Source organism: Tursiops truncatus, chromosome 7 (genome assembly GCF_011762595.2).
Source record: "Tursiops truncatus isolate mTurTru1 chromosome 7, mTurTru1.mat.Y, whole genome shotgun sequence".
Classification (NCBI taxonomy): Eukaryota; Metazoa; Chordata; class Mammalia; order Artiodactyla; family Delphinidae; genus Tursiops; species Tursiops truncatus.
The window spans coordinates 99,939,186-99,955,109 of record NC_047040.1 but is presented as its reverse complement, the minus strand read 5'-3'; the positions used below and the strand labels follow the sequence as shown (position 1 = coordinate 99,955,109).

The following is a 15,924-nucleotide window of genomic DNA, read 5'->3' as shown; positions in this document are numbered from 1 at the left end:
GCTGCACAGAGATGTAGTCCAACAAAGAACTTCACTAATTTCTCCCCAGTTGTCTGCATGTAGAGAGAAGACAGTAGCACCTGTATTAATAAACAAGGTGAACATGACAGAGCCAAAATCAGCAGAGTTATATAAATCTCTTCATGGAGAGATTCTGTTTTGAGTTCTTCAGACTGGATGCATCAGCCCATATGCCACCTGATTAATAGTGACCAGACAGTCTTTCTCTGAGCCACACTCCCAGGAACTAGAGGATGAGAACAAAGTAATCCTGAAGTACATTATTCCAGCTTTGGAATGTGATCAAAAAAGAAATAATAGCACAGTCATTATACCATAATTTTTAATTTAATCCAACAAACAACAGTTTCAAAATAGCAATAACATATACTTTTATTATTCAAAAGGAATGCCTGGTCGCTTGTGACAATTTCAAATAGAAAATCAATGTTCATATTTTATTCTGGAGTTAAGGGGTTGAGAGAGGTAACATGGCTTGACATTTCTTTCTTTCCAGTGTCTCCACAGTTCCGTGGTAATCTTGCTGAGTCAGTGTGTTTCAGGTAAAGACAATGTCATCAACCTGAGTCAAGGAGTAGACGCATTACCTAGGCTTGGTCAATCATGGTACTTATTCCCTTTCTGCACTCAGATATTGATAGACAATGGCCCAATGAACCGAGGGAGGCTAATTTGGATCATTTGTATATATAGTTCCAGGTCCATTGGTTGAAGAGATACCTTCTTCCTCTGTTGTGACCATATACTCTGAGAATCCTGAATTTAAGGCAAGGAATTAAAGTCTAACATCACCAATTGGCCACCTCAATTAAGGTATGTCTGATGTAATTTTAACTCTAATTTTCTATTTCAATTAAGTGAGCTAATGGTTTATTATTTTTCGTATAATTGTTATCATTTGCTTAAACTACCTTAGAATTTTGTAAATTGTAATAAAAAAGTACTAATTAACACCCTAAACCACAGTCAAAACTCTATGGTTTAGCTAACAGAGAAATCTATTTATTTTATTTATTTATTTTATTTTATGTTTTTGGCTGCGTTGGGTCTTAGTTACAGCATGCAGGATCTTCATTGTGGCTCTTGGGTTTCTCTCTAGTTGTGGTGCGCAGGCTCCAGGGTACGTGGGCTCTCTTGTTGAGGTCCGCGAGCTCAGTAGCCCCACGGCATGTGGGATCTTACTTCCCCAACCAGGGATCGAACACATGTCCCCTGCATTGGAAGGCAGATTCTTTAGCACTGGACCACCAGGGAAGTCCCGAAATCTGTTTATTTTAGAAGCATCTGCATAAGTCTTTGTTTCCAACTTTTTACTCAAGAATTTGTTGTTTTGTATTCCTAACTTCATACACACCTGTTTGTCACCTCTCTTATGCATGTGTTACTTAATTGTACAAGAACTGGTATTTGTCAATTATATTATTTCACCAGCATATAATTAAACAAATAATATAATCTAAAATAATAATAAGGTTATTTCTAGTTGTCTACTTCAGAAAGCTTTCAAATATACCTTTATAATAAACTATAGTCTATGGTTAATATTTTTATTAAAATTCAGACTTTGGAGAAAGTAGCTGAGGACATGGCAGTTGATTAAACTTCAAATTACTATAAGTAGAAAAATAATGATAAATCTCTGGTAGAACAATTCCTTAAGCTCCATCAACAAAAATAATTTCAGAGACCCAAGTAGATATGAAAACAACTTCTGGAAAAGTTAAGAAAGATGTAAAATTATTCCCAGAAGGAAAATGTTTTCTCTATATATTAAAAAAATAATGAAAATGTGCTTTGATATTTTCTAACACAAGATACAGGGCAAATCTAAAATGTGTTTACAACTTAAGGAGACAGTCTACCAACCACAGTGCTCCTGGGGAGAGAAGAGGGTGAATAGAAACAGTCATCCTTTGGAGATTGTGGTAAAGAAAAAGATACAAGAAAACAATTTGGGGTGTCCTGTAAAATAAAATGAAAGCAAAACATTATGACATGCAAGCTGTAATGTGTTGAATAGTGTCCCTTCTCCTCAAATTCAAATCTTCCATTTTTGCAGATGTAAGTAGTTAAAGATCTTTACGTTAAATAACCCTGGATTTGGAGTAGCCCCTACATCCAATCACTAGTATTCCTATAAAAATAGAAGACACAGAAAGATATAGAGAAGGAAGCCACATGATGATGGAGGCAGAGATTGGAGTGATGCAACTACAAGCCAGGAGGCCCCAAGGTTACAAAAAGCCAAGGTTACAAAACTGAGGGAGAGGCAAGGAAGGGTTCTCCCATAGACCCTTCAAAATACCATGGCCCTGCTGACACCTTGATTTCGGACTTCTATCGTTCAAAACTCTGATACCATATATTTTTGTTATTTTAACTCACCAAATTTGTGGTAATTTGTTACAGCAGCCCTAGAGAATTAGTACAGATTTTGGTACTGGGAAGTAGAGCACTGCTGTAACAAACACCTAAAAATGTGGAAGTGGCTTTGTAACTGAGCAATAGATAGAGGCTGGAAGAATTTTTAGGTTTTTCTAAGAAAAAGCTTAGATTGCTTTGAAGAGAAGAATTTTGGAAATCTGGAAATTAAATGTGATTACAGTGAGGATTCAGAAAGAAGTGAGGAACGCTATAGAAGAAAGCTTCTATCATCTTAGATTATATATATATATATATATACATACATGAACAGAATGTTGGTAGAAATAGGAACATCAAAGATGACTTTGGTGAGATCTTAGAAGAAAATGAGGAACATGTTATTGGACACTGGAGAAAAGGCAATTCTTGTTATAGAAATGGCAGAAAATTTGACTGGAAGTTTGGTGGAAAGTAGAACTTGTATGTGATAAACTTGGATATTATGTGAGGACATTTCTAAGCAAAGTGTTGAAAGTCAGCTTGGCTTCCCTTATTGCTTATGGTAAAATGAAAAAGTAAAGAGATAAATCAAGGAAGGAACTCTTTAGTAAAAAAAGAACCGGGCTTCCATGGTGGCGCAGTGGTTGACAGTCCGCCTGCCGATGCAGGGGACACGGGTTCGTGCCCCGGTCTGGGAAGATCCCACATGCCGCGGAGCGGCTGGGCCCATGAGCCATGGCCGCTGGGCCTGCGCGTCCGGAGCCTGTGCTCCGCAACGGGAGAGGCCACAACAGTGAGAGGCCCGCGTACCGCAAAAAAAAAAAAAAAAAAAAAAAAAAAGAACCAGCCCCTGATCATTGGTATATTCTCATTCTATCCAGATAGTGAAGGATGCTAAAATTAGGAAATTTACTATTGAGAAAGCATGTCCTAGAGGGAAAGACAAGGGTATGGCTGAACAACCGTCTGCTAAGAAGATTAGGCTGTGATTCGTGACTCCCATCAGCCATCTCAACAGAAGCCCAGAGTAGAGAAGGGATTATCCAGCAAAGAACTATGGAGCATTGTTTGTTTAATGATGTGGATGCCCTTCTCATGCATAGAAGACAGGCATGGATGTTGAGAATATTATACCAGCGGAAACACTTCCAGCTAGGAATGAAAGAGACAAAAAGACTAAAATGTAGGAAGGCTGTCAGACCTCTGGGATTCTACAGGCAGGAAATAGGCTAATGGAGCTACTAGGCCATGAGTATGTGCTAACTTTAAGAAAAAGGAAGAATGACTCTGAGAAAATAGTGGCAGAAGCAGAGGGCAGAGGGGGCAGGTCTATTGCCGCTATGGACCCGGAGAACAAAACACAAGCCACAGAAAATTATTCTCAGAGATTTTCCTACTGGGACTTTTCCTGCCAAGTTTTGGGCTTACTAGGGACCTCTGGCCTCTTTATTCGTTCTAATTCCTCCTCCTGATAGGAATGTCTATCCTATGCCTGTCTCGCCATTGTATTTTGGAAGCTGATAGCATGTTTTCTAGTTTCACAGGTCCACAGATGGAGAGAAATCTTGACCCAGGATGGCACATTTCCAGAGTCTCACCCATATCTGATATAGATGATTCAGATAGTAAGATTAGGAACCTTATGAGTTAATGATATTTAGATGAAATTTTTGATTTAGAATTGATGCTGGATTGGGTTAAAAGTTTGGGGATGTTAGGGTGAATGTATTTTGCATATGGGAAGTATGTGAATTTTAGTTGGCCAGAGGGCAGAATGTAGTGGGTTGATATTATCCCCCCAAAATCCAAAGTGCCTGGATTCTCAGATCATGAGCTTATTTGATTCAGACTTCTAGCCTCCAAACTGTGAGACATTAAATTTCTGTCATTTAAACCACCCAGTTTGTCGTCCTTTGTTACAGCAGCCCTAGCAAATAAATATTGGAAGTTTACTGGTTCAAACAGCAAGAAGTCTGGGTTTCAGCTATGGTTTTATCAGATCTCTGTCTTAATTCTCTCAGGTGTTCTCTCCTTTATGGGTCAACTTTTTGTTCTGGCCACTTATCTCATGGTAGCGAAATGGTTTCAGGAGTTCTAGGCATCCCATCAGACTCCATCCTGCACACAGAAAGGGAGAGCATCTTTGTCCCAGCATTCTAAACAAAAGACGTGACTTTTATTTGGACTGGCTTAGGTCTCTCCTACCTAACTGTGGTGGCTTAATAATTAGAAGTATTGAGTGGACTAACTAAATCAGGATGCACTTGTAGATTGAAAGTTAAGATCAAATTCCCTTAAAGCAAATGAGCTGTGTGGGGAACGGGCATATCCTTGAAAAAACTAAGATACCATGGTAAAGCTAGAATGAGACAATGGAAGCCAAGTGAACAGAGAGAAAATATTTACATCTTTTGACTAGAGATACATATTTTAACACTGCCTTTGCAAGTTTTTATATCAGCTTTTATTTATTTTTCTTTCTTTCTTTTTTTATTGGGGTATAGTTGTTTTACAATGTTGTTAGTTTCTATTGTACAGTGAAGTTCCCTGTGCTATGCAGCAGGTTCTCATTAGTTACCTATTTTATACATAGTAGTGTATATATATCAGCTTGTAACTTATCACCTTTATCCTTTGTAATTTCTGATTTACATTTTCTTCAAAAAGAAAACACACGTTTCTTGAAGTTGTTAATTTTGTGTATGCTATTTATAATTTATTTTTGATACTATTGAGAATTAAATGGGTTGTTATGATTTGTGACATAATATTTACTAATGGCTTATGATTAATAAAGAGAAAAAACCTGATATGTAAAAATATATATGTACACAAGAAGAATGAAAGTTAGTCTTGGTGAATTTTTTACTTTTTAAAAATATATATTTCTTTCTTAATATGAGGATAATTCAGTTTTTATAATGACAAAAAATGGAATTTAGTTGAAACAGCATTTCAAGCTCATGTATATATTACTCATCACATTTCTATTTCTTTAAACACAATAGCATTTACATTTTTCATATGGTTACCTATATTTACAAGATGACACCCTATATTTTCCAAGAGATACCCTATTTTCTTATGTGGCTGCCAAAACTCATCTGTATTACCCTTAAAGGAGGAAAAAATAATAGTGGGTATTTAAAGACCTTGGTTACTAAATTTGCTTATACAAATGAAAACATTTCAAAGGTCAATCTAATAGAATGCTATTCTGCATTTTTTTTTATTCCATTGACTTAAGTTAATTTTGATGACTAACAATAGCTTCTGATTAGGAAGGATGTCACCTACTCTAAAGCACTCCCACTTTAACAAAATGTAATACTGCAAAAAGAAACATTTGCTAAGCAGGTTAGAAAAAAAATTGTCAGGACATGATCTATAGTGAAATGTAATGAGAAAATATTGTATTATTGTGATGTGATCAAAAATTGAAATGAAAACCACAACAGTATTTATCTAGAATCATTACATTTTAAAGAGCGTCTGGTGCAACTTGCAGATTGATAAGGTATGCAATTAACCAATATCCAATTTACTAGAGTAACAAGCCAGGCAATCAGATGAGACTGGGTCAAAAATATGCAATAGTTTCCTATTTATGGGTTTCAAATACGTTTCAGAGATTAAACCAGAGATTAATTACTTGAAATTAAAAAACAACAACAACAAACAGTTTACATTCCTTTATGTATTATTTCTGTGTATGGTTTCTTTTTAATTTAGTCTGTATTTCTTTGACTTAATTCCCAGTTTCAAGCAGCAAAAATTGTTCTGTGGGATTTTGAATTTATTTCTTCCAGATATTCTGATTTAATTAACAGAAAGAAATATGTCAGAAGACCCAAACCTGAAGTATGCCTGTGTAAAAACTACTACAACATTTGCATGTCATATTTAGTTGTGCACTGCTTCAGAATAGACAGCTGTTAAAACAAAACAAAACAGTGACTGCCATAACTCAGCAATGATCAACGTGTATGAAATAAGTTAATATTTTTGCAATAATTTTTAGCTTTTCTTGTGTACATTGGGTGTTTCAAGTATCACTTCTTTAATAGTGCTGTATCTTATGTTAAAAAATATTGAGTTCCTATCGGGTGCCATTTATTATGCTGAATGCTGAGAATGCAAAAATGAGTAAATCTTCATTATTGTTCTCGAGACAAATCCAGAGCAGTGGGAAAGACAGGTGGGAAAGATAAAATTTCAGAAGGATATCTTTATATCTTAATGATAAAAGGAGCCTGGGGCAGCAAACAGCAGGTAGGTATCTATTCTTGAAGGACATGAGCTGTGAGATGTGTTGGGGGAAGGGTGTGGGAGAGGAAAGGAAGTCGGAGTTAACAAGATCAAGAAAGGGGAAGGGGACAGGGGAGTTTATGGGGTCCCACAGGGAGGAAACAGAATGAAGGAAGTCATATATGGAATTAACACTATACTATTAATTTTCAAAAGGTAATTTTATTGAGCGCTTTCCTTGAGGCAAATATTAAGTTCTTTAGATATATCATTTTAAAACGATCCTGAGAAGCAGATACAATTTCCCTCTGCATTATGTGTGAGAAATAAAAACAGCCCAGTATTTGGTAAAAGGTTAAGTGTGAGGCATACAGTGCTATGAACGTGAAGCTAGAGATAGACAGGGAACAGGATCTCATCTTTTGAGTTAAGAAATTTAACTTTTTCTCCGTGGATGATAAAATATTTTTGCAGAGTTTTCAGCAGAGAATTGGGATATTTACTGAACATTTGAGGTAGGTTACTCTGGCCACTTTGTGGAGGGTGGGTTCAGGGGGCACACGTGAAGGTAGAGACACATGCTTGGAAATTAAGCTCTAAAACAAGGGATTCTCAGAATAAGCACCTGGAACAGAGTAGGAACAGGGCATGGAGGAGTGATCTTTACTTCTATTGCGTGATCTTTACTTCAAGTCTCAGTAAATCACTTCCTTGCTAGTCCTAACCCAATTTCTTCATTGACATACAAGCATACTTAGGAGATATAGTGGGTTTGGTTCCAGACCATTGCAATAAAGTGAATATTGCAATAAAGCAAATCACAATTTTTTTTTTTGGTTTGCCAGAGCATATAAAAGTTATGTTTACACTATACTATAATCTATTGCATGCAATAGCATTATGTCTAAAAAACAATGTACATACTTCAATGTCTGTTTTGGGGCCAGTACCATACCATTTTGATTACCGTAGCTTTGTAATATAGTCTGAAGTCAGGAACCCTGATTCCTCTAGCTCCATTCTGCTTTCTTAAGATTATTTTCATTATTAAGTGTCTTTTGTGTTTCCATACAAAATTTTTTAAATTTTTTGTTCTAGTTCTGTGAAAAATACAATTGTAATATGATAGGGATTGCATTGAATCTGCAGATTGCCTTGAGTAGTATGGTCATTTTGACAATACTGATTTTTCCAATTCAAGAACACAATATATCTTTCCATCTATTTGTGTTATCTTCAGTTTCTTTCATGTGATGGTAAATGGGATTGTTTCCTTAATTTCTCTCTCTGATATTTTGTTGTTAGTGGCTTGATAATTTCTAGAGTTTTTGTATGGTTTTGACTAAAATAGGAGGGCTTCAGTTTTCAGTGGATAACTGAGCACATACACTGAAAGACAGAAGTCAGGAGACAACATAAAGATGTAAAGATTGTTTAAAATCCAAACAGCAGTATTACTTGCCAGTGCTCTATAAATGAAACAACAAAGCTTGGATGACAGCTCATCTGTTTACAACATGGTTTACTGAATATTTTAAGCCCATTGTTGAGACCTACTATTCAGAAAAAAAAAAAAAGATTTCTTTCAAAATATTGCTGCTTATTGACAATGTAACATACCTGGTCATCCAAGAACCCTGTTGGAGATGTACAATGAGATTAAAGTTGTTTCCATGTCTGCTAAGACAACATCCATTCAGTAGCCCATAGATCAAGGAGTAATTTTGACTTTCAGATCTTATTATTTAAGAAGTACATTTCCTAAGGTGATAACTTCCAAAGATAGTGATTCCTGTGATGGATCTGCGCAAAGCCAATTGAAAACCTTCTGGTAAGGATTCACCCTTCTAGATGCCACTAAAAATATTTGTGATTCATGGAAAGAGGTCAAAATATCAATATTAACAGGAGTTTGGAAGAAGTTGATTCAAACTCTGGTGAATGACTTTGAAGGCTTCAAAACTTCAGTGGAGTAACAAGTGGTCAAGATAGCAAGAAACTAGAATTAGAAGTGGAGGGGGAAGGGTAAGCTGGGATGAAGTGAGAGAGTGACATGGACTTATATATACTACCAAATGTAAAATAGATAGCTAGTGGGAAGCAGCCACATAGCACAGGGAGGTCAGCTCGGTGTTTTGTGACCACCTAGAAGGGAAGGAGATGCAAAGGGAGGAGATATGGGGATATATGTATATGTATAGCTGATTCACTTTGTTATAAAGCAGAAACTAACACACCATTGTAAAGCAATTATACTAAGTAAAGATGTTAAAAAAAAAAAAAAGTGGAGCCTGAATATGTGACTGAATTGCTGCAACCCCGTAATAAAACTTCAGTGGATGTGGATTTGCTTCTTATGGGTGAGCAAGAAAAGTGATTTCTTGAGATAGAATCTACTCCTGGTGAAAATACTATGAAAATTGTATCATGACAATTGTAACATATAACAAAATACTATGAAAATACTATGAAAATGACAGCAAAAGATTTAAAATATTATATAAACTTAGTTGACAAAATAGCAGCCAGGCTTGAGAGGATGGACTTCAATTTTGAAAGAAGTTCTACCGTGAGAAACATGCCATCAAACAGCATTGCCTGCTACAGAGAAATCGTTTGCGAAAGGAAGAGGCAATTAATGGAGCAAACTTCATTCTTGTCTTAAGAAATTTCCACAGCTTCCCCAGCCTTCAGCAACCACCATTCTTTTCAGCCAGCAGTCATCTACATGAAGGCAAGACCCTCCACCAGCAAAAAGATTATGACCTGCTGAAGACTCAGATGATGGTTTTCATTTTTTATCAATAAAGAATTTTTAATTAAAATATGTACCTTATTTTTTTAGACATAATGCTACTACTGTACACTTAATAGACTACAGAATAATGTAAACACAAGACACAGGTTTTATACCCACTGGGAAGACAAAAAATTTGTATGACTTGCTTTATCGTGATATTTGCTTTATTGTGGTGGCTTGGAACCAAACTCACAATGACTCTGAGGTATGCCTGTAAGACTTTTTTAACCTAGTTTTTGAGACAAATTATGCACACTCTTATTTTTAGTAAGTATTATATAATCTAATGTTTTGTCTGTTCTTAGATATTATTAAAATTATATGGATGTCTATACACCCATGTTCATAGCAGCGTTATTCACAATAGTTAAAATGTGGAAACAACCCAAGTATCCATTGACAGATGAATGGATAAGGCAAGCGTGGTATATACATATAATGGAATATTATCCAGACTTAAAAAGTAAGAAAATTTTGACATATTCTATGACATGGATGAACCTTGAGGTCATTATGCTAAATGATATGTCAGTCATAAAAGACACATACAGTATGACTCTACTTATATAAGGTATTTAGAGTAGTCAAAATCAGAGACGAAATGTAACGATGGTTGCCAGAGGCTGGGGTAAAATGAGCAAATGGGGAGTTCTTGTTTACCTTGTATAGAATTTTAGTTATAGAAGATGAAAAGTTGTGGAGATGGATGGTGGTGATGGTAGGACATCACCATGAATGTATTTTAATGCTACTGAACTGTACACTTAAAAATGGTTACAGTGGTAAATTTTATGTTATGTGTATTTTACTAGGATAAAAATGTTGGGAAAAAACAGAAACAAACAAGCAAACATAAGGATATTTTATCTGTATGTAATTCCATTTAGTAGGTCCTTCAAAAGATATCTTTCATGCTAGATGAAGGATCACATCTACATGTTAAATTCTCCTCTATGGAACAATTTAGCCAATACACCAAACTGAAACACACTGCAGGACCCTCATCTACCTGTCTATTTTACATGGCATTGGGACTACTTTATTTTTCTTATTCATGGTACAGCCACTAACCTCTCTAGAATTATTTGCGTAAGTAACACTCCTTCCCCCCACCACAGAATTTATTATTCTCTATTACTCTGAGAGAAATAAGGACATGTACATCTTTGCAGTTTATAAAAAACATATACTTAATAGAAAAAACAGTTAATGTGTATACAATAATACTCTCCTACTTTTGTATTGCAATTAATACACTTTATGTTAATTTCTCACTTTCTTTTTTAAATTAATTAATTAATTAATTAACTTATTTATTTATGGCTGTGTTGGGTCTTCATTGCTTGAGTGGGATTTTATTTTTTTAGTTGCGGCGAGCAGGAGCTACTCTTTGGTGCAGTGCATGGGCTTCTCATTGCGATGGCTTCTCTTGTTGCAGAGCACGGGTTCTTAGGAGTGTGGGTTCCGTAGTTGTGGCTCACAGGCTCTAGAGTGCAGGCTCAGTAGTTGTGGCTCATGGGCTTAGTTTCTCTACTGCATGAGGGATCTTCTCTGAGCAGGGCTCGAACCCATGTCCCCTGCATTGGTATAGATGGATTCTCAACCACTGTGCCACCAGGGAAGTCCTCTCAGTTTCATATGTTACTATGAAATCATGGCCTTTGAAGAACTGAATTTGTTTCCATTAATTCTGAGAGTTTTTTCCTGTCATCATTAATTTAAAATTGTCACAATCAGCCATTATAAGCCCCTTTAATATGGTTCCTTTTGTCTTTTTAATATTAGTCATCTCCCACCAGGCAGCCTTGAAAGAATCCTTCCTTCTGGCAATAATAGTATATTCAAAGTCCAAATTAAATTTTTCCTGCCCCAAAACATGGAATCAATCATATTCCAAAGGGCGTAGCTATTTTTTATGAGAGAACACATCAAAAAACAAAATAATCAGGAAACATGTACTGGTGTTAAGGAAGTTTGCTGAATTTTTATTGGACTTCTTTCACTGAGAACATGAGAAAAGATATTCTTTTTCTTTATTTTCATTGTTATTTCCAATTTAACATATTGCATATCTAAGTTGTTGTCAGATGGAATTTTATTAATCACTAATATTTTCCATGACACTGATTTTGAGACTGAGATTCTTCTTTATCTGGCTTTGTCTTGCTTACTGGGTAAAATATACTCCAAAGCCAAGAATCATTAATCATAACCAAAAGAAAGCTAAACAATTGCTTACAGAACCTTGCCTCTGTGAAGGAGACAGGGGCAACGTTAGGGTAATATAACTGAATTAGAATGACATGAACCCAATAGTAGTGACAGCATTGAATAAGGGATGGGGCTCCAGCTCCAAAGATAGAGAGAGAGATAGATAGATAGATAGATAGATGAGAGATCACACATTATTTGCTCACTTCTTAGCATAATTAGATGTGATTAACATTCAAATTAGTAGACTAAGTAAAACAAATTGCTCTCCTCCATGTAGGTGGGCCTCATCCAAACCATTGAAAGCCTGACTAGGATAAAAAGGCTGAGTAAGAAAGAATTTGCTTACTCTGGCTGACTGATTCCAAGATAATGTATTGGTCTTCTGTCTTCAAACTCAGACTAGAACCTATACCATCAGCTCTTCTGGGTCTCCAGCTTGCCAACTGCAGATCTTGGGACATCTCAGCCTCCATAATCACATGATCCAATTCCTTATAATATGTATACAAATAAATGATAAATATATAATAAATAAATAAAGTGATATATATCCTACAATAAGAACATATATAGTAAGATAATATAATACTTATACAATAATAATATAAATAATAATATATATCCCATTGGTACTGGTTCTCTGTAAAACACTGACTAATATAATTACAATACTTATTATGTAAAATTGAAAAATTAGGAAAAAATGACTATTTACTTAATAATATGAAATAAATACCAGAAGGAAAATCTTAGTTCAAAGACAGAGAAGGAAAAATAGGAATAGGAAATGAAAGAGTCAGGGGACTACATTTTTCAATACAAATCTTGATAAATTATTTGGTATTTTATACTGTTTACAAATCTTTCTATAAAAATGAAACAAATAAAACTACTACTGACCCAAGATAAAAGATATTATAAAAATTGAGGTAAACCATACTTTAAGACTGTATGACCTTAGGAAAAGGGAGGGGAATATGGAATATTATTTTAGAACTCACAATAAAAGATGTTTTCTTTGAAATAAGAGAATAAAACCACGTTTAAAACAATAAGCTAAAATGAAAAGCACTGACAACAACAACAATAAAACAAACAAACAAAACACATTTTTGCTTGGTCTTCATGTTCAACAGTCTGAATTAATTGGCAATTAACATGGTTTTAAAGTTCATTGACTTTAATTTGAAGCCAGTTTTTGGAACCACTGCAGTAGATAAGTTTAGCACAAGCAGAAATTTCATTACACATGAAAGATGCTCAACATCACTAAGTATCAGAGAAATGCAAATCAAAACTACAATGAGGTATCACCTCATACCAGTCAGAATGGCCATCATCAAAAAATCTACGAACAATAAATGCTGCAGAGGGTGTGGAGAAAAGGGAACCCTCTTGCACTGTTGGTGGGAATGTAAATTGATACTATGGAGAACAGTATGGAGGTTCCTTAAAAAACTAAAAATAAAACTACCATATGACCCAGCAATCCCACTACTGGGCATATACCCAGAGAAAACCATAATTCAAAAAGATACATGCACTCCAGTGTTCACTGCAGCACTATTTAGCCAGGTCATGGAAGCAACCTAAATGTCCATCGACAGAGGAATGGATAAAGAAGATGTGGTACCTATACACAATGGGATATTACTCAGCCATAAAAAGGAATGAAATTGGGTCATTTGTAGAGACATTGATGGACCTAGAGACTGTCATACAGAGTGAGGTAAGTCAGAAAGAGAAAAACAAATATCATATATTAAGGTATATATGTGGAATCTGAAAAAATTGGTATAGATGATCTTATTTGCAAAGCAGAAATAGAGACACAGACGTAGAGGACAAATGTATGTATACAAAGGGGGAAAGTGGTGGGATGGGATGGATTGGGAGATATTGGCATTGACATATATACACTATTGATACTACGTATAAAATAGATAACTAATGAGAACCTACTGTGTAGCACAGGGAACTCTACTCAATGCTCTGTGGTGACCTAAATGAGAAAGAAATGCAAAAAAGAGTGGATATATGTATACGTATAGTTGATTCACTTTGCTGTACACTATGAACTAACACAATATTGTAAAACAACTATACTCCAATATAAAATGTATTTCTATGAAAACAACAATTAAAAATTGAAATTAGAAAAAAACGAAAAGATTTACCTATTATTCCATGTGCTTTCTGTATAAAAATCACCAGTTGGTTAGGCACTTGTGTGCAGAAAACAATTCAGATTAACTTAGAAAAGGAGGGCAAAGTTACTGGAAGAATTTGGTATGGCACAAATAAAGGAAAGCAGTGTAATCAGGTAATACAGAGGACAGGACACAAGGCATCTTCTCGGACCAAGGCAGCCGAACTGATTGAACTTTTCAGGCCACTATTATTGGGATAAATGAGCTCCAAACATTTTGTTATTCTCACCATGCCGCTCAAGATTCAAATTCCCAACAGGAAGCGTCTGATTGGCCTAGTGAGTCACATTCCTCTTAATTAGACAAGGGTAGAATCAAGAGAGCATGAGAAACAAAGGGTAGTTTTCCAAAGGAAACTCACCATTTCATTGCCAATGAAGAGGAGATAGATGACGAACAGTCAAAAGCAGTAGATATCAAATCAAAATTCCATTTCCTTACATTCATCCCCATATTACTATGAGCAATACTGCTTTAAAAACATCCAATATGTAGAGGACACGTTGTCGCCCCTGTGTGCCCAATTCAGTTTCTCTGCTCCTCCCTCTTCGCCCCCTTTCCCGCCTCCCTTTGTGCTCCGGAGGCCCAGAGGTATCGGCGGCCGCCATCGTACTACTCGCGTCTCTGCATGAACACGGTCAGGACAAAAAATAATGTCCAAAGATATTTTGGCACTAACAGCGTGATCTATAGCAGGAAAGATGAGCAGTCTGTTCCAACTCGTGAGATTTCCAAGGAGACAGAGAGCCAACACAGTGTAAAGGAGAATACGAAAAAAAAGACGTAAAAGATTCTTAAGGGAATGAAAGTTGAATTAAGCACAGTAAATGTACAAACAACAAAGCCACCCAACAGAAGCCAACTTAAAAGTTTGGAGGCTTCAATTGGCAGACTTCAGAAAGCTCCAGAAGATGACCCCCAAAGAGAAGTGAGTCCCTGAGTTGTGGCTGCTGCATCCGCGGTTGCAGACTCTCTCCCTTTTGTTAAGCAGATGAACAAGTCAGAGCTGCTCAAGCAGCTCCAGCAGCACGAGGAAGACTCGAGGGCACAGAAGGATGGAGAGAGACCTAAAATTAGTTTCACTAACATCATATCAGATACGAAAGTTGCCAGATCTGCCACAGTGAGAGTTAGCGCAAGACCAGTACATCAGATTCAGTTTGATGACGGGACTGATGATTCTGTTGGCCAAGAGAAGGCTGCTGATTTGAGAAAAAGTTTTAGGAAAAATATATTCAAGGGGAAGAGGCTTAATAATTTTGAGCTTAAGGCAGTTACTGAAGAGGCACCTGAAACAGAGGCAGCACCTTCTCTTTGGGATGTAGAATTTTCTAAGCAGTTAGCGGCAGTCAAAGTACAACACTTTCAGAATGGTTTTGAAGAGATGATCCAGTTGACAAAAGAGGGGAAATTGTGGGAGTTCCCAACTAACAACGAAGCAGGTTTTGATGATGATGGTTCAGAATTTCATGAATATATATTTCTGGATAAATACCTGGAGGATTTTCCAAAAACAAGGACCAATTCGCCACTTCATGGAGTTGATGACCTGTGGCCTTTCCAAAAACCCATATCTGAGTGTTAAGCAGAAGGTTGAACATATAGAGTGGTTTAGAAGTTATTTTAATGAAAAATAGGACATTCTAAAAGAAAGTGGCATACAGTTCAATTGAAGACCATGGAAATTTTTATTTCAAGCTGTTGGAGATTCATATTATGATTTAAAAATTTTACTAGAAAAAAAATCCAATATTTAAAAGTTCAAGCTTAAATATCATCAGACAACAACTACATCCATTAACAAACTATTGCACAATTCCTTTAATGAAAAATCCACTGAATTGCATTACAAATATAATTCTATTAATAAATATAACTTCACAAACATGCTCTAGTTGTTCATCAGTTCTGTGGAAAAGAATGTATAACTCTACTGTGCTTGGAACCTTCAGCATCTCTTTTATTTTCAATAGTATTATGTTACCTTTTAAAATACAATTCAGTGGAAATTTAAGTTGCCCATCAGACTCTGCTCTTCTAGAAGAGTTGATAAAGCATAAAAGAAAC

At 35.9% G+C, this 15,924-nt stretch overlaps 1 pseudogene; it reads left to right on the top strand.

The window, feature by feature from the left end:
- Window positions 1–14,087: 14,087 nt before the first annotated feature.
- Window positions 14,088–15,530, top strand: LOC101329677 (small ribosomal subunit protein mS31 pseudogene; annotated as a pseudogene).
- The last annotated feature ends 394 nt before the right edge of the window (window positions 15,531–15,924 follow it).